The following is a 23,937-nucleotide window of genomic DNA, read 5'->3' as shown; positions in this document are numbered from 1 at the left end:
ACACCCCCCCCAACACACACACACACACACACACACCCCATTCCCCCCAAGAAAGAGCCTGGTCCGTCCTTCCACTCGGGTGCAGGGCAGACTTCAAAATGCCCACGCTGCTCTTAAAAGGGCACTTTTTTTTAAAAAAACAAGTTTTGCTCCTATTTTGTGTTTAGGCCCCAATCAGTCCCTTTCGTCGAGGAAAAAAAAGTTTTGCTGCTACTTTTTTGGGGGTGAGGGGGAGGTGGAGGCATGAAGGTTTCTCAAATCAAAAAGGGGACGTGACGCCAAAAAGTTTGGGAACCACTGGTCTAACACAGCGGAGGAATCCAAATTTAACGGAGGTCAATTGTTAAAATCAATATGTAGCCAGAGGTGAATGGGTCACAGGGGACAAACCACTTTTGATGACTGATTACCTCTTCTGTTTATTCCCTCTGGCATTGGCCAGTGTCAGACGACGGAATATTGGGCCAGATGGACCGACTGTCTGATCCAGTCTGGCCGTTCTTATACTACGAGACGTGCAAGGCATTTCACAAAATGCTAGCAAGTAATCGCATCAACCTCCTACTTTGGTCAGTGCTCTTGATGCCTTTCTAGCCTACTCCTTCAGCTTTAGGCTTTGTAATTCAACTAATATTGGCTCTTGGCAGAATTTGATTTTTTTTTTTTTTTTAAAGAATTTTGATGGATATCAAAAATGTTTATTTTTATCAAGATGTTTTCACAGTTGCAGGACATTATGGAGTCAGACAATTTAAGACGGAGAAAAACAACATTTTATGAACTAACAGTTGAAAAAAACCCAGAAATATACAAAGTAAATACCTTCAAATAAAATTGTAATAAGTTCTCAAGCAATGTTTTTCTTACTTTGCACACCTGAGAGTTTTGATCAATGGACTTTTTTCATTGGTTTATGTACACACAGTGAGACTGATGTTCAATGACATTTACTGATAGAAATCTAATCCTGCCAGGCCTTGTCATATTGTATTTCTCTGAACCAGACTGCAAACAGTTCAGCACTGGCACTTGGACTTGACACGAGTTACAAAGCAGCAGACATGCTAGCTTTCTCAATACCTGGCCTGATCTATACTTACAAGTTTTACTGGAATAACTATTCTGATTACAGGTGATTTGTTTTAAAGCAAATATTTATCCGGCTAAAAGCTCTAAGATTGATGCTGTTTTAACAGTATAAAGATAACTTATCTGGAATTGCTTCTTCCATCTCCTGAACCAGGAGTTATACAGGTGGGACCTCTCGTCTGACATCCTCAGGACCGAACCTGTGCCAAACCAGAGCATTTGCAGGACCACAGAAGGTTAATATTGTCTATCAATACTTTCACGGCTTACTGGGCTCTTAGACATTTAGGGGTAAATTAGAGCTAAACAACAGCACAAAATAGAGCCAGGACTGGTGGCTGTACAACTTTTTGGGACCACATGAAATCTGGCCACATCCATGGTAAGTGGACATCCAGCTAACTAAAATTATGCTGGACCACAGATGTTGCCGAACCAGAAAGGTTCAACCTGTACAGTATAAGCACTTGCATTGAGTACCTGCTGTCCAAATAAATTTTTTTCAGTTTGCAGGCAATTCCAAAACATTGTGGGAGGAAAGGGGGAAGTTTGTGTGTGAAAAAAATTGCATCAGGTGTGGGGGGGTAGTTTCACATGCAAACTAAATGCTTTGTTCAACCCAAAACAAACTATTCTTTTGACAAAGCTATGTTTAAATGTTTGTTAAACTGAAACTGTTTTGAATCACTGGCATTTGAAATGAAATGTTTATTGAATTTTTTCTGACCAAACAATTCAGTGGAATGACAGTTCATGAAACATTTGTGTCACCCAATTTGCATTTTTTCTTAAAAAAGTTGTCCATAAATTATACTGTTTGGTTGGCCCCCTTTCCTCACCTGCATGCAGCACAACAGAGCTTTCTATGTAATAAAAGCCCTTGATTCAAAGCCATTTAAAACTCAGTTTTTACAGTAAAGGACATAGTTTAAGCTCTACTCCAGACACACAGAGGGGGCTAATTTCTTCTAACATGATACGTACTGGTAATAAGCTGCCTATGGTAAGGTTTGAGAAAAGCATACTGAATTGTTGCCAATATACCAGTTTGAACAGGAGACAACATGCAAATCATGCCCAGGAGGTATTAAGGAAGATCAGAGGCCTCTTAAAAACACACACAGAACACCCCCACACTAACATCCAACAAATGAAATCGTTGCTTTACAAGAAAATAGTCAAAGGGCTGATTCACTCAGAACCTGTAGCAAATTTACTTATAATTGCATCAACTTTTCCTTGCTTTGAGGGGGGGAAGAGTTCCTTTCAAGCAGGATTTTCACTATATGATTTTTTTTTTTAAATCAGCCAGCCATGCACAAGCCATAAATCAAATCAGGAATAGACCGAGCAAGCCAAAAATGGCTTCTCTGTTTTTATACTGGGCTTAGGCAGGAGAGCTGTGCTTTGGTGCAAGTCAGTATAATGGCTGGATGTTTACACCAAGTCAGTCAGGGAGGCTTGTGCAGGGTAACACAAGAAAAGTTCTTTATTCAGGGTAAGTGTAGGATACTATTTCTCTAATTAAAACATGGAGAAAATGAACTTGTGCGCCCATAACCCACTTGCCTATCTTATTCACTCACTTATTTTTAACTCACCTGCATGGACTCCCACATACATTCCAGTTTGAAATAGGGCAGCTCAAATTCCTAAAGTGTCTCAGACCCTTTTTTGGCATTTTCACATAAACCTCCATGAACAAGGTAGTGTCCATATTAACAGTGTGAAAGTTACAAGCAGTTGGCGCTCCAGATAGCTGACTATGGCAGAGCTGCTCCAGCCAACATGCTCCAGCCAACATATTTAAAGCTTCCTTGTGTTACACAGCAAACATTTATACCACTTGATTTTATGATCCTAGCACAGGTAGAAAACCCATTAACTGGGGGGATCAGAGTCACTTCTAAACCCTGCACAGACCATAAGTTTTAAGATAGATCCATCTTACATATGAGCTTGCATAGATGCTCTTCTTCAGAGGATAACAGTGGTTGAGAGACAAGGGGTGCCAAGACAAGAAGGCACAGCTTCCAATCTATCAGAATCACAATGACTGAATAGGGAAAAAATGAAGAACCAGCCTTCAGGACATTAGCTCAACCAACCACCCTCTCAAGTCAGGGCCTTCTTTAGATGAAGGGAATTTCAGAGTGTTCCAAGCTTTCTGGTTAGATGAGTAACCGTACCGCAGAGACTGAGTTTTGCAGTTTGGTTTAGGACTTCAGATTTTTCTTCCACTTATTGCTGGGAATGTAAGTTCTGCTCTTCTCCCTTAAGATGAGCATTCAACACCAGGCAGTGCAGGTCCAACAGAGCTTGCTAGACCCATGCAGACACTGAGCAAGTTCACCAACACCTGAAGCCAGACTCACACCAGGTGCCATTTAGTCCTCCCTCCCTAGTACAGGCTAGCCAGGGCTGACAGTGCAGTGTTTCTGCAAGAGAGGCTCGCACTCAGTGCATCTGACTCAAACAACATAGGAGTACCATGATTCCCGGAATGAAAGGCTACGCCAGGATTTATGCATTCTGTTTATTGGTGTGTTTGTTTGAGGCATCATTCCCAATTTCCTTCCAAAGGAAGTTTATTGTTAAGGCTCGCACTGAGTCAGAAGGTTTTGAGTATTAAGAGAAAAACATATTTCAGCCTTCAAGATGGCTATTGTGCAGCTTAACGATGACGCTGCTACAGAAACTCGCCAAACCATGCTGATGAGTCATGATCCACAGGGAAGGGGAGGGTGAGAAGACAGGTGACATCCAAGAAAGTCTCCACAGCAAGTATCCTTGCTTATCACCTGCGAGCTGAAGTCAGGAACACAAAAAAAAAATTGCTTCCAGCTTCTGACTTGCCATGAGCCAGCATCTAGAAATGAGGGTGTGAAGGCTTCTGGCCCACACCAGCTGTTCCAGGCAGCATGCTGTAGCCACAGCACCAAGCTGTAGCATTCTCAGGGCGTCAACAGGACTGATTCATTCCCCCCGCCCAGCAAAACAAGTCTCTACATCACAAGAAATCTCCCACCAACACCAAGCCATGCTGCTTCCTGCATCAGGCAGAAGGCAGCACCGCACAGATCAGCATCACAATAACTTCAGCCCTCCCAGGCTCAGCAGATGTCTCCCTCTGTGAAAACACAGGACCTGCTCAAGCCAGTGGGACAGCTGGGACTAGCCTACAATTCTTTCTGGCTCCTGGTCCTGTCCACAGTACACTAAACCACACTCCTTGGGACAAGCTACTGCTGCCACACTACAGGTTGAACCTCCCAGGGCCTGACTGGTCCCAGAAGAGTGAATTTGCCAGACCCGCACCCCTTGACCCTGTTTTATCACCATTTGTCCCACAAAACTAGTTGATCCCCAGGTCCAGTCATCCCTCCTGCAAGGCTGGGGGAGGGGATTTTAGAAGTGGGCAGGTGTTTTCAAATAGTGCCAGACAAGGTGAGGGCCCCCAACACCAGTCCCTCCACCTGCTGCCCCTCCCCACTGCTGGTTTCTTCTGCATGACCAGGCTGCCTGCTGGCCAGCCCCAGTCCTGCTGCCGGGCAGCACTTTGCCCCAGCTGGAATGCTTCTGCCAGGCTGTCACAGCTCCAGGCAGGCTTCCCCTTCTGGGCTGCAGCCCTGTCCCTACTGCAGGCAGTCCCAATCTTGTGCTGTGGCCCCCGACACTGCCCAAGATACTGCAGTCCCACCACTCGGGCCAGGCTTCCCGTCCTGGGCTGCTGTGGTCCCTGCCCTGCCGCTACCAGACTCACCAAGCTCCCTGTTGCTAACCCTCCCGCTCTGGGGCTCGCTCACCCAGGAACATTCATGGCCATGCCAGACCACAGATGTTGCCAGTCCAGAGACTCCCAGTTCAGGGAGGTGCAACCTGCACTAGAAGCACCATGAGAACAATCTCAGGCAGGGCAACATGCTGCAAACAATGTTGACCAGGGACTGAGCAAGCATCTCTCCCGTGCATCCAGTGTCCCTTCAGCAGTATCCCTGACCTCACTACATGTCCCACCAACTAAACCCCTCTTTGAGCACACATGCCCCTTCCAAATCAACCACACACAAGCACCCAGTCTCCAGGCAACCTGGTGGTGCAATGGACTGATGAGTTACGCAGCATTTCACCTCTAAATCATCACTTTAACACAAGATATTTAGGGACAGAGTTGCTACTGCACTGTAGCTATTCAGTGAGTTGGGGGAGGAGGGTGTCCTGGCTGAGCCCACGAAAGCTCATGATATCATCTACCGTATTTCCCGGCGTATAAGGCGACTGGGCATATAAGACGACCCCCTAATTTTCCAGTTAAAACATAGGTTTTGGCCTATACTCGCCGTATAAGACTACCCCCCCTTCCGAGGCAACACCATTTAATAACATCAGTACTGTAGCTTCGGATTGGCAAAGGTTGTAATAGCCTGCCTCTGACTCAGCCAATCCGAGCAGGCTTTGTATGCATTAATAGATGACACCGCTTGCTGTGATTGGCTCAGCGCGGTACATACAGTATCAGCACAGGGACGTTCTGTATGTAGCCGAAGCTACAGTACTGATGTTATTAAATGGTGTTGCCTCGGAAGGGGGGGTAGTCTTATACGGAGAGTATAGGCCAAAACCTATGTTTTAACTGGAAAATTAGGGGGTCGTCTTATACGCCCAGTTGCCTTATACACCGGAAAATACGGTAGATGATACAGTACTGTATTAGGGCACATCCAGCGGGCTAAAAGGTAATAATAGAGACGTTCTGTATGTAGCCGAAGCTACAGTATGTTTATACCCGGTGTAAAAGACGACCCCCGATTTTTGGGGGATATTTTTTAGTATAAAAAGTCGTCTTATTTGCCGGAAGATACGGTACATGTTTTGTTAGTCTATAAAGTGCTACCAGACCATTTGTTGTTTTTTTACCTCCAACATCCATCAGCCTTATTGGGGATAAATCAAGAGGATTGAACTAGCCTTTGACTCCTAGGAATGATCCTTCCAAGTCAGCGGGGAGGAAGCCCGTGTTGCTGCAATTTTCCGCACTATTCAACCTGCAACAACCACCCAACCCCCTTGGCAGCATTAAAATAAAAAATCACCCATTTAAACACTTTGCATCTCTTCACTAGTAGAAGAACTCAGGCTGGCATCAGCCTCCACACCACTCATTTGCTAATTCCAGGAGAGTTTGCCTCAAGACTGCACCACAGCTGCACTAAAATGTTTTTTTCCAAGACTGAAGAACTGCTATCACTAGAGTGGGAGAAACTAATTAGAGTGTCACTACTAAGAGACTGCTACAGTGTAAACCTGTCACAACACAGAGCAACTGCAACAGACATTTACATCAGAACCAGGAAAAGCCTTACCGTTAACGCGAGGGGAGGCCAGACCCAGCAGAGAACAGAAACTGGCCACGTCTGGAAGTACCACAGCACCAAGCTGCAGCATTTTCAGGGTGTCAACTCCCTGTATCTCTCCCCCAAGCAAATCTCAATTTCTCTATTTCAGTCAACCTAGCTGGACAAATAGGTGCAACACTATTAGGATCATCTTGATAGTGAACAGCTATGCTTAAGGTATGGGCTAACGAACTGCCAGCACATACATGCGTCTATCTGACTCTGGCCACACAGGTGCATAAGCTTTGGCCAAGAGTTACGGAAAAGAAGTCAGTCAGAATTGAATTGCTGCAAGACTAAAGGGAATTGTAGGAGTCAGGGCAGGGCACCTAGGCAAAGGAGCCTGAGCTATACCAGCAAGCTCAGTAGCATTAATTTACTGCTGACTATGAATGCTGGAAGCTATAACTCCCAGGGTTAAGTGACATGGCAGCAAAAACACCAAAGTCTGCTAGTGGGGACACAACCTAGGGTTTTTGAACACTTCATCTGGTGCCCTCTTAGCATATTCCTCCCTCAAGTCAGTGATCAGCAGGGGACACACACACACACACACACACACACACACACACACCCATCCACCCACCCACCCACACAGAGCCAACCTTCCAACAGCCCCCTGGGGTGCTTGAACAATGCCTTGAAGGCAGGCAGGTCTTGTTACTGGCAGAGCTGAGAAGCAATTCAAGGCAATGAAGGTGCCAAGTGCCATTTTATTAAAGGATACCCAGCAGCAGAGCCAAGGAGTACAAGTTACCGTTTCACCTGCATCTCCAGGAGAAATGAATTAGTGAAGAAACCCTTTCATAAGGACCCAGACTTGAAACTCTCCCTTGCTACTATGGAGGACAAACATCCATAGCCTTGTGGGGTGGTGAAAACACTGGGAGGACATCAGGCAGGAAAAAGCAAGTCTTCCTGGGAGCCACGCTGCTTACATGGGATCTGGACCAAAAACAGCTTCCTGAGCTAGAAAAACGGCTCTAACTTTTGCAACACCTCTCTGCACTTTGATGGCTCCCACTCCCACCACATCCAAATGCCTTAAAATTAATGAGCTCATTAGCAGTCCCCAGTGTTATTCACATTTTACAGGAAGGAAGGGAGGTTCAGGCAAAGTTAGGAGATTTGGGCAAGACTAAACAAGGAGCCCATGGCAGAGCAGAAAGTCCAACCTAGACACTGAAAATCCCAGCCCAACTATCAGGTCTTGCTGACACCTACCACTCCACCTCCAAGAAACAGACAGATTCGCCCCTTAACCAGAAGGCAAGCTGGGATCAATTGATTCAGGGAGTGAACTCAGTATGCTAGATCAGTGTCTCTCAACCAGGGGGAAGTCTGGGGAGTACGTCAACACTACTGAAATTTGGAGAAAATTGAATTTTTGTTTTAAGTTTTACAGTGCTTTGTTGTTTTTGTACTTTTTACACCCAAAAATTTCACCACCCACCCGGCTACAATTAAGTTGTTTAAACAAATGTGTTGCAATGGTAGAAAAAAATTGTGTGTCTGAAAACTGTAGGTACTGGGGGTACTTAATTTTTTTAAATGGGCACTTTATAAAAAAGGTTGAGAAACACTATGCTAGACAGACAAACTTTTTGCCCTAACATTGGCCAGGAAATATACCCCTCAAGGAGTCCAGGAATAGTTAAGTATTTTGAGACAACATTGGATCAGTCAGGGTATGTCTACACTACCCTCCTAGTTCGAACTAGGAGGATAATGTAGGCATACCGCACTTGCAAATGAAGCCCAGGATTTGAATTTCCCGGCTTCATTTGCATAAGCGGGGAGCCGCCATTTTTAAAACCCCGCTGGTTCGAACCCTGTGCAGCGGGGTGAACCTCGAGGGTGTACCGGTAGTTCAGAATAGGAAGCCTAGTCCGAACTACCTAGTTCGAGCCCCGTGTAGCCGCGCTGCACGGGGTTCGAACCAGCAGGGTTTTAAAAATGGCGGCTCCCCGCATATGCAAATGAAGCCCGGGAAATTCAAATCCCGGGCTTCATTTGCAAGTGCGGTATGCCTACATTACCCCGCTAGTTCGAACTAGCAGGGTAGTGTAGACATACCCTCAGTCCTTAAACCTCAGGGCCTGGAATGCTTCTGCTGACTTTGCAACCATCGCTCAGGGAGGGAGTGCTCCTACTAGGGATGTGAAAGATTAACCTGTTAACTAGTAGCCAGTGGGGGCTGGAGCAGCTTCCCCCCTGCCACAGGCAGGGGGCTGCTGTAGCCCCTCAGGGAGCCTTCTGTGAACAAGCAGAGGCTGCTCTGGTGGAGTAGCTTCTGTCTGCTGAGAGCCCGGTGCACCACGGATGGGGCTGGGGACTGCTCCCAACATTTAACTAATGAACTGAGATTTTACATCCCTAGTTCCTACACAGCCTGGAAAATCCCTTGCAGTGGTGCAGGCTGTGTCTACACTACAGTATCTCCACAGTGTAAACATACCTTGCATCACCTCTCTCAATAACATTATATAAGTGCATAATTGCATGTTAGCTAAGCAATGTTTGTTGCACGTGAACTGTGCTGTGCAAACCTATTAAATAAGACCATGGGAAAATGGTCATGCTATTCAGCATGGAGAATCAAGTCTATGAGACCATGCTACTTCAAAAACACAGAAATAGAAGCCAGGATCTCCTGGCACTCTGGGAGGCTGTTGGCACAGGCAGGATTAATGCTCCAGGCATGCCAGTTAAGTCTGGAAACAGACAAGTTTAACATTATCTATTCACAGAATTGTGGGTGTTCAGTTTAGACAAGAGAAGACTCAGAGGGGACATGAAAGCAATTTTCAGGTACCTAACAGGTGTTACAAGGAAGAGGGGGAAAAATTATTCTCCTTGACCTCTGACAATAGGGCAAGAAGCCATGGGCTTACATTGCAGCAAGGGATGTTTAGGTTGGACATTAGGAAAAACTGGAACCTGTCAAAATGGCTAAAAACCAGACTAAGTTGCCTGGGGAGGTTGTGGAATCTCCATCATTGGAGATATTTAAGAGCAATTGAGACATCTAACAGGTATGGCCTAGACCAGGATTGGCAGTGTATGGCACACATGCTGTAAGTGGCACACAAGTCAATTTTGAGTGGCAAGTGGCCTGGCTGGGTGGCTGGCAGCTGCCCCATGTGCCATAGCTAGAGCAGCCTCACCAGAGCCCCAGTTTCTGCTCCACAGCAGCCATGCAGCCCAGCTGGCAGGGCTGCATGGCCAGTGGCTGCCCCATGGCCAGCTGGGCCACGTGGTGATGCGGGGATGCTCTGGAGGCCAGGGCTGCTCCTAGGGCAGCTAGCTGACACGGGGAATGGGGGAATGACAGGCTGGAGTGAGGCGGCCATGGGGCACAAGTGAGGGTGAGTGCTATCTGGGCTGTGACTCCAGGGCTGGGCAGCAGCAGGGGCAGCTGAGGGAAGAGGAAAATGCATGGGGGGGGTCCCTTCCCCTAAAGCCATGTTGGCTTCTAGGCACCTGGATTCCTAGCAGGAAGGCAAGGGCACCATGAACCCTACCCCCATCAGGGCTGGACACCCTAAGGTCACCCATCCGTTCATCCCCACCTCACCCATTTCCCTACCCACCCCCGTGTCACATCCAGCTTCCAGGGAAGCACGCACATGCTGCTGCTCCTCCCCTCCCCACAGGAAAAGCCAGAGCAGAACCCAGAGCAGGACACCAAGCAGGGTACACAGTGGAGAGTGCCCCTCCCGGGTGAGCGGCACAGCCCAGGGCAAGAGGGTTAAATCTTGGCATGCCACTTCAGAAAAGTTGCCAACCTCTGGTCTAGATAGTGCTTGCTGAGGGCAGGGGACTGGACTTGACCTCTCGAGGTCCCTTCCAGTTCTAGTGTTCTATGATTATCAGAAGTATTTGCCTACCTCGCAGGATAGTTGTGAAGGTATTTATATAGGATATGCACACATGCAAGCTAATTTTTAAATGCTTCTGCTTTACCTTCCCAGTCAAGGATCAAAGTAGTTTACAAACACTATTCGTCACAACCCGTCCTGTGCAACCACTGCACTAGACATGTGGAAAATGGGGAAACCAAGGCACAAGGATTCAAGTCTTTCCCACGGTGTCACACCACGGAAGGGACATTCCCACGGTCACACACTGTGGCAGGAACGTTCCCAGGAAAAGCAATCAGACATCCTGGTTCCCAGTCATACATACATAACACTGAAAAAAATTAAGTAATTCTGTGGGTATGTTTCCTCCTTTACATACCAGATGCAAAGCCACGTGTAGTGCAAGGCTGCATTCTTTGGACCCTAGTCATTATTCTAGACACCCTAGAGCAATGTTTCTTAACCAGTGGTACAAGTACTCTTAGGGGTACTCGAGAGAAGTCTGGGGGTTACATCAACACCTTAAATTTGGAGAAAACTGAATTTTAGTTTTAAGTTTTTACAGTGCTTTATTATTTTTGTACTTTTTACACCCAAAAATTTCATCACCCGCCCGGCTACAATTAAGTTGTTTAAACAAACATGTTGCAATGGTAAAAAAGAATTGTGTCTGAAAACTAAGTATTGGAGGGTACTTCCTTTTTTTTTTTTTTTTTTTTTTTTTTTAAAGGGGGTACTTTATAAAACAAAGGTTGAGAAACACTGCGCTGGAGCTCTCTTGCCTCAGTAGTTCAGCTGTGAAATAACAGAGTCTCTTCAGCTACTGAGGGTGGCACTACTTCCAGAACCACCAGGTCAGCCAGCACAAGGGGCCTGAAGGAGCGCAGGCAAACATGCAGTGGCACAGCTCAGAGCAACTTTTCCCCCTCTATTGTCCAGCACTGGAACCTGCTGTAGGCGCAAGGCTCCCCAGCTGTCACCTCTCATCTCACTCCCCTCTTGACTGGCCTGTTCCCACACTGCTCAGTTCCCTGCCTACATTGACTCCCACAGCAGCAGTACTGGCTGTGCAGCAGGCCTGCTTGGCCTTCCTTCCTCAGCAGCTATAAACAGAGTAATTATCCATAGTTACTACACAGCCCTTTCGAAGCATTATTATTCATTCTTTATAAGCCTTACACAAGACATTAACAATAAAATCGTACCTGTAAGCTTTGTAGAGATCACCCCTCATACACTCTGGGAAGGGCTCCAGGAGGTGAACAGTCCTTCAAAAACCAAGCCCTTCTGAAACCTAAGTACATAACCCCCTTGGCTAGCCTTGATCTTGTCCTCATTTAGCAGGTGATCAGCAGATGGTGGATTTCTCCTCAGGGAGCAGCTGCCGAAGGACATGGCCTGAGATAAGTTACTTTCCCCTCCTCCCAAGCCCTTTCCTAGGTATCCCACTTTGCTCAGTCTAGTTCACTGTGTCAGAGTCCTTTGAAGCTCATTACAACTTCAACCCTACAATACTACAGACATTTGCCTTTTCAATACACTGTGTTCCCCAAGACACTTACTGAATTGAGTATAAGGTTTGTTTATGATATTGATGGAAATTGCCAAGTGAATCTCTCAGGATTTTTCCAGACTAGCAACACTGGTGCCCACAGGCAGAAATTCTGAACTTAGCTTAGTTGAAAGTAGGGATGTGAAAGGTTAACCAATAAGCATGACCCATTCAGGGTATACTTGCCAGTTTCGGTTAACAGGTCGGCCTGCTGCATGGAGGGGTTGGTCCAGCATCCTGAGCAGCCTCTGTCTGCAGTCATCCTGGATGCCCAACAGGCAGGGACTGATTGGGGGTCTGGAGCAGACTATCTTGCAGGGAGCCTGGGTCCGCTGCAGACAGGGGCTTCTCTGGGAGCCAGCGGTAGCCACAGTCTCAGTGTGAGGTTAGGGATGGAAGCTGCTCCAGCCGGATGGAGCAGTCCTCAGCCCAGATCCTGCTTTATCAGTTAACCGGTTAAACGATTACCTGGGATTTTGCATCCATAGTTGAAAGCTATGTTTGAGGTTTAGCCATTTAGGCAGCTCCATCTATTGGAGATTATTGGACAAGCTCAAACTAGGGAATGCAGGCTTAAAGCTGACTGGACTCAAGCAAAATGATGAAGTGTTTGGAAGAGCAAATTGCTACTATAGTCTTCCAGCTGAGGAATCAACAAGCAGCATTACTGTGACTAAGTAAGAGCTGGTGGGAAAGAATGTGCATGTCATGAGTCAGTATAGTACTCTGAACAGCAGCCTATCTACCCTTTTGTGGGAGGGGGTGTGTAGGACAGGAAGACTGGCTTTGGAGTTAAAGCATGGGACTGGTGAGATCTGGGTTCAGTTCCCAGCTCTGCCACAAACTTCCTGTGAGAAGTCAAGCAAGCCTCTTAAGCCTTTGTTTCCCATCTGCAAAATAACTTCCCAACCACTCCTACTTCTGAGGCCAGCCACCTGAGTATGTACTCTTACCCTCCTCTCAGAATGGCTACAGTGCACAGGTAACTACTTTGTATTTTAAGCTTGCTCTAAACAGAACAGAGATAGACCTTGCAGCCCAAGTTGATGCTCTTCACCCACATCCAAGGTTCAGCAGAGAGCACAGAGCAGGTCACCCAACACTTAAGAGTCCTTGCAAACTGGATAATATACAGACCCACTGGATTTTGGTGGGGGTTCTTCGTTCAGCAAGAACAAGCTAGCTGCCAGCAGAACATCCCACTGCAATGTAGGCCTTGTCCTCAGTTGACATTAAACTGGCTGTTAGACTGGGACAAACCCCTAGTTTAAGAATAGCTTATTTCAGCTTCAATAGATTCCTGACTGACTTAGCCAAAACCAAACAGACTGTCTACACAAGAATTTCCAAAAAAAATAAGTTAAACCAGAGTAGCATTCCTGTTAAGACCATCTCCGTGCTAAGGTTGAGCAATAGACACATATTGAGAGAGAAAAGGGATCACACGTATCACTGGGAAATGGCTCGGTGACCCTGGCAAACTCCCACTAACCAGACTATTTATAGTTGATGAGTGCTAAGTGAGCTGCTGAAGGCAGCAGTATCCATTAAGGAGAGAGGCCAGACACACAACCCCTCCCCCCCAAATGTTAACAAAAACCCAAAAGAAACTGTCACTCATAGAAACAAGCTCCACTCAAGCCCTGCTTACACTTTTACACATGCACACACGAACACAAAATTCAACCCTCTCTCTCCATTCAGTTTCAGATTCCAGAGCGCTCCGGTTGCAAAATGCTATTATCCCTATTCAGTGATCAGCCTGCACCCCCAAGGACATTCCTTCCCCAGCACACTTTGCTGGGGCTTGGCATCGCACAAAGCTATAAATTTTTCAGTGGTTCTACCCTTGTGCCCCTCACCTACTAGTATTTCAAATGAAGAGCTAGGCAAAACCTAAACCAAAAGGATGCAAGAGGCCGTGGCTGAGGAAGCTTTGTGGAGGGGGAAGTGGGAATAATCGATCCATCAGGATAAGTTGAAACTGGTCAATGAATATGGCTCTTTCCATTAGCTTATAAATAAATAATTGCTAAGTAATCAAGCAGCTGTAACCTTGTCTGAAAGTCACACGTGACCAGCTCTGCTGGAAATAACTCCCTAAATCTTTTAAGATCTTGGTAGAAGGCAAATGGACTTATTCTCACTACTTTGTGGCCCGGTGCTTAGAAGCAGCAATTGTCAGTTTTTAAATCACAGTATGCAGTGAACACAAGGACTATTCATCAAAATTAAGTAAGGAAGTGAGTTCCAGGAAGCCTGTGTCACTCAGCAGCATCCATGGTCTTGTCTCCTCTGGTACTGCTTTAACTACATCGGTAGTGTTAAAGCAGTACCCCAATATGGGCACATTTATAGTCATATAAAGGTGACTTATTCCAAGCAGTATCCATGGTCTTGTCTCCTCTGGTACTGCTTTAACTACATCAGTAGAGTTAAAGCAGTACCCCAATATGGGCACATTTAGAGTCATATAAAGGTGACTTATTCCAATCAAGTTCTCCCCCCTTCCTGTACCAGAATAAGCTATATCAATGTAAGGCAGCTGCTCCATCCTCCACCTCTTACTCATTAACTCTTGGTAAGCATCACCATTTTAAGGGCCAAGCATACCAGTTAATCTTTCACATCCCTAGTGTGTAGTAGGGGTTGCACAGTGAACTATTTTGGTCAAATTAAAAAAAAAAAAAAAATCACACCACTAAATCAAAACCCTTAGTGTGGGAAAATGGCCTTCTGACCAGAGCTTAACTTCTGCCCATCCCATCCCCGTGGAAGAAAAGCTCGTGTCCGACAGGATGCTTTAATCATAGAGAGACAGTCTTTCCTTGCCACCATGCCCAACACACCTGGGAAAAATCCCAGTGGGCAGTTTCAGTACTTCAGAACTCACACTTCAAGGGGGTGACAAGTCTCGACATTAGCAAACCCCCAGTTCTGTATCCAGATCTTGCAGGATGCAGTCATCTCAATTCCTGTTTTCATTACCATGGTTTACATGGGGCAACTGCACAGCATCTCCCAGCGCTACACACAGCTACACCTCCACAGCTATTCACACACACGTACCAAGGACAGCACTTATTGTCTGGAGGCTCCCGTGCAAGACGAAGAAGAATCTGGAAGCCTATCTGATCCTCGTTCAGCTGAGAATTATTTCTACTGTGACCACATGGCACAAAACAGCCTCCTTCCAGCCAAGAAATGAGGGTTCACAATGCAGTTATATAGGAACAAAGCGAGACAACCCAATTTGACAGGGGAGAGGGGAGATCCTCACAGGCACTTATCCCAGCAGTGAGCACAAAGCTCAGAGGCCTTGTCACTTGCTCTAACCTTCCGCTACCCCTTCATTTAGATTTGAACAATAGCAGCCAAGTATGTAGTGCAGTAACAAATAGAGCCATGTCAGGGGAACGTGACCCCAAGCCCCTAGATTAGGTACACACTGGCCAAAGTTGTATGTTCCCATTTGCTTCCTTGTATCACAAACAAAGCTTCCCAGTGTTTAACTCCCCTTAACTTGCATTACTGCACGTTACCTGCAGCAGTCTTCTAGGATACCATGTGGATACGCAGGACTCGCTGCTTTAGTCTACCCTGGCTTTTAGAGCCACTAAGATCAGACATGTAAAGGGGGAACTGGTTACCCACTAAGCACTGCCTTACTGGCACACTTCCCAGGGTAACCTGTTAACCAGCCCCCACCTACGGCATGCTGCTTAACCGGTTAAATATATAGTTTAACCGGTTAACATATTAAACAGGATTTTACATCCCTAGTTAAATCAGACTGTGCACAAAGGGAGAGAGGCACCGAAGCAAGTTCTAACAGCAACTCAAGTTTTGCTTTCAGCCTTACTAGCATAGATTTGTTGAAGCATGCCTTGTGTAGTTTCACTTGAAAAGGAACATGCAAGGCTCTACTTATGCATTCCCTCCCCCTCACTGAAATGAGTGAGTTAAAATACTGGAAAGGGGGGATTAAAATAGCCATCCAGCTATGTGAGCGTCAGACAGACTTTAGAGTGCACAGTGATTTAGTCCCTACAAAAATGGACAGTAAGTTCCAAACAGAGGAAGAGACAAAGCTGAAAACAAGCCACAAAACCGGAGACTCCTTTCACAGCAAAACAGGGTTCTCATGGTAGCTTGACAGAAGGCAGCAAGAGGGACATTAAGTAGAGCGGATGTCAACTTGCCATATACAGGTAACTACTTGGGCCTTGTCTCCACTGGGATTTTACACTGTTTGCAATGTTGATAAATAAAAAGCCAGACTCATGCTTTCTGCAGCGAAAGCCCAGCCTAAGAGGAAAGATTGGCAGGAGGAAGTTACAGCAGAGTTTGTGCAGGCCTTGAAAGGGAAGGACAGGAGCGCAAATCTGATGCAGTCAAGCACCGGAAGCCAGTGCCTCCGACAGTTCGGTATTCTGAGCATGGAACCTAACATCTGTACCAAGTCTGGCTGTATGCCTTCCCTGATCATTACAAAAAGGGTTTCTGCTTTTAGCTACAGTATTGAGTGCCCATATTTATGTGGTTTGTACATCTATTTGCAAACGGAATAAGTCTATAGCACCAAACTGGCACATTTCAAAGTGAGCCCAGGGTCCCCGGCTGTTAGAATCCATCCCCTAATTGTGCACTGGAACCAGGCCGTCTGCTGTTTTGACAACTACACACGTCTGTGGTCTTAAATATCCCTCCCACTACTGAAGTTCTCATACAGCCTCAGCAGTGGATTTGATTTTTGTTTCTTCCAACCCCAAGCTTCAAGACTTCCAATTCTGTTTTTTAACAGTTTTCTGTTGCATTTAATTCAATGACCCACAATGATTTGGCCCTGGAGACATTCTTCTACACATAAAAATGTCTTTCCACCCCGACACATCTGTCAAGATATCTAGCAAGCCCATTCAGCTCAGGTAAGGCAGGTCTCCCCAGCACAAAAGCTACTTACTTTGGAAGACTAGAATGCCTCTTCAGCCAAAGGGATGGTTTAATAGAACAATGGCTCCCGTGGAGTTAATGGAATAGGCCAGTATGCTTGATAAAGACAACCAGCTGGTGAGAGTTTGCCCTGGGTTGGACTGCAGTCGTGTTCAAAGGCTCTCAAACCTTCTCCAGACTTTGGACTGCATGTCAATAAAAATATGGTCTCCAGGACAGACCCAATAGCGTGTGTCATTCCCTCACTTAATCATGTGCAGTAGCATAAGATCTTTGCTTACATGGAAGAAGCAGGGAAGCAGTTTGCTATCTAATACAATTTAGTAGCTTGGAAGTGAGTCAGCACCTTGACATGAGCCAACTCTGAAGACCAGCAGCAAGAACTTCACAGACCACTGTTTGGAAGCCTCCGTTCTCAAGATACGTATTCACTTTTTATATCCCACGAGAATTACCCTGGATTGCACAACCTCTTCAGGAGTTCATCATGCAACTGGCGTCTAATTATACCTGCCCTGGCAATCTACAGGAGCCATTAGTGCGAGAGATTAAATAACTCTCCCATTATTAGTTGGTTCACATGAAGAGCAGGGTACCCATTTCACAAGTGATGTCGAGCCCCGGGAATTTTGCAAATTAATCATGGCACTGCATGGTGTTAGTGAGCTCTAGTAGTGCTATTGCCCTATGACAATACCAGCGCAAACATCTCCTGTAGATATTACACTCTTGTGACTTACATCTTAAAAACACCAGGTGCAAGCTGTACTGGTGCAGCACCTACCGCAGGGCTTTGGACTGGCACAGCAATACTGAAAAAGCCTCGCTGATGTGCTCCCATGGACACAGATTTCCTTTACCTAACAAGCCCTTGAGGACTGGGAGCTCTTCTCATCCCCACATCTGTCCCATTCTCACATTGGAGTAGTTGAGCCCTGCTTCAAAGGGAGAGGAATAGCCCAGTTTAAAGTAGGGATGTAACAGTGTAGTCAATTAACCAATTAGCAAAAGCTTATAGGTTAATGCTATAGACTATACCTATTCATAGAATCACAGGGCTGGAAGAGACCTCAGGAGGTCGAGTCCAGCCCCCCGGCCTAAAGCCCTCCCCCCCAGTAAATTTTTCAGCAGGCTGGCCAGCAAACTGGCTCAGTCCAGTCCGGAACCTACCCCTGCTGCAGCTCTGCATTTAAAGTGTATTAGGAGCTAGGCTGGCAGGAAGCCCGGCTCAGTTTCGGCTCGCACCAGATCCGGGAACTCAGACACACCCTCCCCACCCCTCCGCCACGGGCTGCTGCCACCCTGCACTGTTACCTCTGTATCAGAGGCAGTAGCCCAGGGCAACAGGCAGCTGGTCTGCGAGGGGAGCTGGTTTTTAAACTGGCTCCCCTTGCAGACCAGTTCCCACCTGGCATCCCGCACTGCTGCCTCTATAGAGACACAGTGGTAAGGAAGAAACAAGGAGTGGCAAGGGGCTCCTCATGACGTCAGAGCGCACTGGTTGCTAGCCCCACTCCAGGCATTATAGAACAATCGACTAACCGATAAGAATGTATGCGGTTACTTGATTATTCAAGTAACCGTTAAACATCCCTAGTTTAAAGTTGTCAGAATCTGCTTCCAGCCTCATTAAATTCCACTTGCCATTGAAGTAAGTGCAGCTGGTGCAGGACAAGCATAGGTAAGCACTCAGCACTTGACCTGCTCACCATATCAGGCTACCGCATGAAACCCGACAGGCAGGTATTACCTTCCTCTGCCTGCCACCACCCACAAAAACAGCAGCTACTGGTAGCTGTTGCTATTATCTTTGTTGCAAATGCTACAATAGGGCATGAACATCATCACAGCATCTGAACCATCAGCTACATCTTCAGTACATTTACAAGCAACCCACATGTGTGTCCCGGCTACGAGACAATAGGGACACTATTCTCAGCCATGCTTCATTTCACTTTTAAAAACCCGTGGAACAGTGTGACAAGATGTACAATACACTGTAGTGTTAGACCAGAGTCCACATAGAAGAAATGGAGACAAAACTGCAATTCTTTAAAGTTAAAGGCCTCTGGTCATAGTTACATTAAGTTGAATGCATGATTTCCTCCTGACCAGTTCTGGGGGAAAAATGCTAAACAATTTTACCCCCCTACAAACTATGAATCGCACACTAATACAAATAAAAGTGCCCTCTAAATACCATTTAACTATGAAAATAAAATACATAAACTTACAGGATTTAATGCAAGTCCCGAACTTGAAAATATATCAGCATATGCAATGTTAGCTCCACAGCAGACAGCAGTTTATGAGCAAGTCTGTAGGCGTAGGAATTCCGGTGTACTAGCTGGCTCCACGACAAATCAAATGCCTTTACTGATTCGTGACCAGCCCATTTTAAAGTGTAGCACTGCGGGGTGGAGCCTGAATGTTAAACCAACTCCGGCGTGTGTCCACAATCCATGGGAAGCCACCTGACTCCTCAGAAGAATAATATGCCATTACAGCAAATTAGTTCCTGGACAACCAAGCCACTATTTAGACACATCCAACATATGGGCTCCAACCAACTCCCGATCACTTTTATAATGCACTTCAGTGACCTCTGAACAAACAGAGACAACACACTAAACCTGTCATTGACAAACTGCACCAGTACAAATCCCCCTCCAGGGAATACTTTGCTGTGAAACAGTTATCACTCCTACTGCCTCTGCAATACAACAAGCAGATACGAATGGTCAGGAGGAGGAGGAGGAAGTTACAGCTTAATATATCAATCATCTTTGTTCTTTATAAAGCTGCAACAGCCAAACAAGACAAAGCAGACTGATGAAGCAGTTCAGTGTATTTGGCATTCAGATGGGGGGAGAAGGGAAGTCTTCAATGTATAAATTTTTAAATCCCTTCTTTAAAGAGCCTTATTTGAGATTATTAGTGGAATGGCTCCATCTAATTCTCAGTGCATTTCATAGGAATTGGCTCTCCCCTCTCCCATCAACAATTGTCATTCACCATCTCATTCTCTAGTGCCACATACCCCAATTCTCCCCCCCCCCCCACACACACACCAACTGTAGGCAATGGGAATTCTGCACATGGACTGCTCAAAGGTTGTGAAAGGCTGACTAGTTAACCAATGGGTGCTGGAACAGCCCCCCTGGCTGCTCCAGCCCTGAGGGGCTAATTAATTGGGATTTTACAACCCTACTCCTAGGACCAGGCCTTTAGAAGTTACAGAGAGAAGGGGGGGGGGGAGGCAGTCTCCTTTACTGGAACAGCTTATCTTGGTTACAGATAAAGACACAAGCTTTCAAGTTCCACAGAGCTCTTCAGGGCTGCACTGTCAGCAGCAGAAGTTAAGCCAACAAAAAGGTGGTATCTCTCTCTTTGTCTTTCATAGTCTGGGACCAACAGGGTTACAGCAATGCTGCAAGTTAAGCAGTATTTTTTCCTTACAGAACCTGTAGGTCACAGTCTGACAATGGATAAGGCATAAACAAATTTAAAAAAAAAAAATCAACCCTTCCCCTCACTGTTTCTGTCCTGCATTGCTGACAGAAATGGAAAGATCCATTTCCACTCAGGAAAGTTGAGGGGGGCAATTTAAATTCAAATAGAGCTTGTCTACACTTGAAACACTATTTTCAAGTGTAGACAATGCACTAGAAACAATCATAGAAAACCTCTCCCACTCCCAAACTTCTCGAGTGGACCCATCCTTGTCCATGGAAATACTGAAATCCGTATAATTGTGTCTCTCAGGGGTGTGGATTTTTCATATCCCTGAGACACACGACTATGCCAATGCAAGTTCCCAGTGTCAACTAGCCCCAAGTCTGACCCAAAAGGACAGGACAGAAGATCTTTTACAATGAACACCCAGCTTAGGGCCGCTCATAACATGTGAGGTTGTTGATTAGCCACTGGCTCAGTTTGGAAGCTACACATGCCAAACAAACTACAAAACATCCTTCACACACACGTCAACAAAAAGCTCTATGGAAGCTCAAAAACGGTCTTGAACTTTCAGCAATAGAAATTGGTCGAATATTACCTCACTCACCTGGTGTCAGAAATTGACTATATTGTGAACTTGAGTATCCAGTCATGGAAAGAGCAGGCACCAACTATTTAGGACCAGGCTGAAGTCATGTTCTACCACTAAGATGACCATGTAGTAAAAATAACCATGTTAATGAGACTTACAGGGTGTATTCCAAAGACCGTTCAGAGCAGCACTATAATGCATACAGTTAAATAAACCTATTTCCTTAATTAGTTCAAACACTGATAATGTTCAGAGATTTACTTTTCAAATTCTCACACACAGCAATAACAGATGACCTCTGGCCGTTAAACATTTCCTTGCATGCCAATTACTTCGTTTTCTGATAAAGAAAATAAAGCACTTGCTCAGGCCCCCAGCTGACAGCTCCGTGACAATTGGCAGTGGCCAATAATCTTAACTCATTTTCATATGAAAAGGCCCCTACCATTTACTGTTACCCTGAGGGGAAGATGCTACAACAGAGCAGTTCAGCTATAATAGCTCCTTTAAAATGGCACAAACAAGGGAATAAAGTTGAGAATAATCTGAGTTTTATTTGTTTTATTATTTTTGTGGTGATTTTTTAATTGTGCATGAACTAGGTCAAATTACCAGAAGGAGGGGAAAAAATATCTTCGTTCTGAACTTGGAGGGCGGGGAGGAGAGAGAAATCCTCTTCATAACTCAGTTTTCACCAGCCAGCGTTTGCACAACAGATCCAGCTCGGGTTGGAGGAGTGGGGAGGTGGAGAAAAGAATTTACTGTCGGCGATAGGAGAGGATGGAGCTGGCGAATGAATTCCGCCTCTCAGGAGAGTCTCCATCAGGTGGGAGCTCCAGGAAAGCTGGATGTTTGGGGGGGAAGAGAGCAGAAGAGAACGGGGCCGGCATACAAGCGCTGTGCTTGTCTCTACCCGAGTGTGGGCCGCTACATAGGAAACCGAAGCCACAGAAGGTGGGAAGAGAGGACCGGTCCCTCGCCAACTTTCCATTAACCCCTTGCGCGCCGGGACAAAGGCCTTTCCCGGGCGGATAATGGCTTTCTGAGATTGCCGAAGGATGCCCACGTTATTCAACCTTCCCCCTCCGGATACACCCTATCCCCACCCCCCAGCAACAGGGCAGGCCCCTCCCCAGCACCCGGGGGGAGCACACAACCCACTCGCCCCCCCTGCTCCTTTCCCGCGCCAACCAGCCAGCGCCCTGCACAACAGCCCGGTGCCCGCTCGGTGCTGCGGGGAAAAGGCGCCCGGGGGAGTCTCTGCCAGCCCCGCACCGTCCTCCCTTGCACGTGGGGACGGGCGCATCCTGCCCCTCCAGTGCCCCGCTTCTTACCATGCAAGCGGGGCTGCTCCCTACCGCTCCGGGACGCGGCAGTGGACCATGGCTGCGGCCGAGGGCGGGCTCTCTCCCTGCTCCGCGGGCCTCCGGGGCGCGCGTTGCGGGCTGGGGAGGGCAGGTTTCTTCGGGGCGCGTCTCCTCCCCAGGCAGGCCCGCTGGGATGCCAAGCGCCGGCGGGGTGCGAGGTGGAGGAAACCAGCCCCACCCCGTGCACGCCAATCCGGCTGCAAGCAACCACCGCCGCCTTGGCCCCCTGCAACTCCCGCCGCCGCTGCGCGCGGCTCCCCCCCGGACACTCTCACGGCTGGAGCCGGGCTCCTCCCGGGCGCCAGACGCTAAGAGCTCCGGCCGGCCGGATCACATGGCTCAAATAGCTCCCAGCTGCCGCTTGGCACCTCCCCGCTCCCGGCCCCTCCTCTCGCGGGAGGCGGGACCAGCGAAACCGCTGCCCGGCTCCTCTCGGCTTCTGCAGCCCTGGGGAGACGGGAGAAAAGCCCCCGGCTGAGCTGGGAAGGGGGCGTTTCGGGGGGGAACCCTTTGATTCGGAGGAAGGGTCGTTCAGTGCTGGAGGAGGCCAAGGCGGGAATCCCCCTTCAGTGGAGGCTTGGAAGCACGAGTTGCACCCACAGCTGCCAGGCGTGGTCTGGGAGGGTTTCCTTGCTCCTGCCTCAATGCATGGGCCCTTCCCCCAGCTCTACGTTGCCATGCTTTTATGAATTGGGGGTTAGGAGCGAGTCCTAGGAAGCAGTGTTCCCTTCAATCCCTGACATCCATGTGCAGAATAATTTTGTATGTGCCGGCAGGCGTGTGGGAATGTGCACTGCTAGTAGAAGCACAAAACCTACCTGTAGGGCTCAGCCAACCGGATGAAGCTGCATTTTAATCTCTGGCAAGCAGCCGCACAGGGTAGGAGGCTCGTAAGAATAAGGAAGACCAGATGATTACTGTCTTGTGATGGTGTCCAAAGGCCATTGTAGTAGGTGCCTTAAAACAGATATTGAAGGGCTTGCAACCCGAAGCCCTAGATCCTGCGAACCCTTATGTAACCCACCTGCCTAGTGGGTGTGGGTCACTGTCCCACGTAGTGGCACTTAGACCAGGTGCTGCAAGAGATAAGAATGAGTGAATACCACTGACTCAGCTAAAAACCACCGGAATTTATAGCTCAAGCTGTAGAGGTTCCTTTGCACAGCCCCTGAGGTCCTAGGTTCAAAGCTGCCCTTCTTCCACTAATTTCTTTAGGATATTTGTAGTGGCAGAAGTTGAGCTACATGCATTGCATACACCCAAGCATTCAGACGCCTTGAGTCAGGCCCCATAAAATCAGAAAAATGGCTTACAAATTGTAAGATTTTAAAACTAATACACAATCAGTTATTTTTATTGGTTTATTAAAATTATTATTATTGACACTTTAGGGTACACTCAGGATATGTTTTCAAGCTTTTCAATCTAGCCATGAAGGCATTTTTTTTAAAAAAAGCTCTTCACCTACGCCCATGATTACAGGAGTTGGGATTTTGAGAAAAATACCAAATATGATTAGGAGAATTGTCAGCATTGGTGAGGTAAAAATCAACTCATCTAATTCTGTACCTTTGTTACAAATAACACCATGGGTTATTAATGTTCAAAGCATTTTTCTACTATTTATATGCTTTCTTTTTAGTTGTGGACCCGCAAAAAGTTCCAC

The 23,937-nt window shown here is 46.8% G+C and overlaps 1 protein-coding gene across 3 annotated transcripts in view; it reads right to left on the bottom strand.

Moving 5' to 3' along the window:
* The window catches only part of SPSB1 (splA/ryanodine receptor domain and SOCS box containing 1), an 80,339-nt gene extending 57,713 nt beyond the window's left edge, over positions 1 to 22,626 (bottom strand). For 2 of the 3 annotated variants that reach the window (XM_075906489.2, XM_006127088.5), the window contains exon 1: positions 22,239 to 22,626. The gene's annotated coding sequence lies outside the window, so the exon portion shown is untranslated. Of the gene's footprint in view, positions 1 to 19,087; positions 19,903 to 22,238 lie in introns of those variants that run through there. The other variant, XM_006127090.5, reaches the window with a different exon arrangement.
* Positions 22,627 to 23,937: the final 1,311 nt, after the last annotated feature.

The sequence above is a fragment of the Pelodiscus sinensis genome, chromosome 24 (assembly GCF_052426305.1).
Source record: "Pelodiscus sinensis isolate ZL-2025 chromosome 24, ASM5242630v1, whole genome shotgun sequence".
Taxonomy (NCBI): domain Eukaryota; kingdom Metazoa; phylum Chordata; order Testudines; family Trionychidae; genus Pelodiscus; species Pelodiscus sinensis.
Note: the sequence above shows the minus strand (reverse complement) of the source record. Positions and strands in the feature narration are given on the sequence as shown.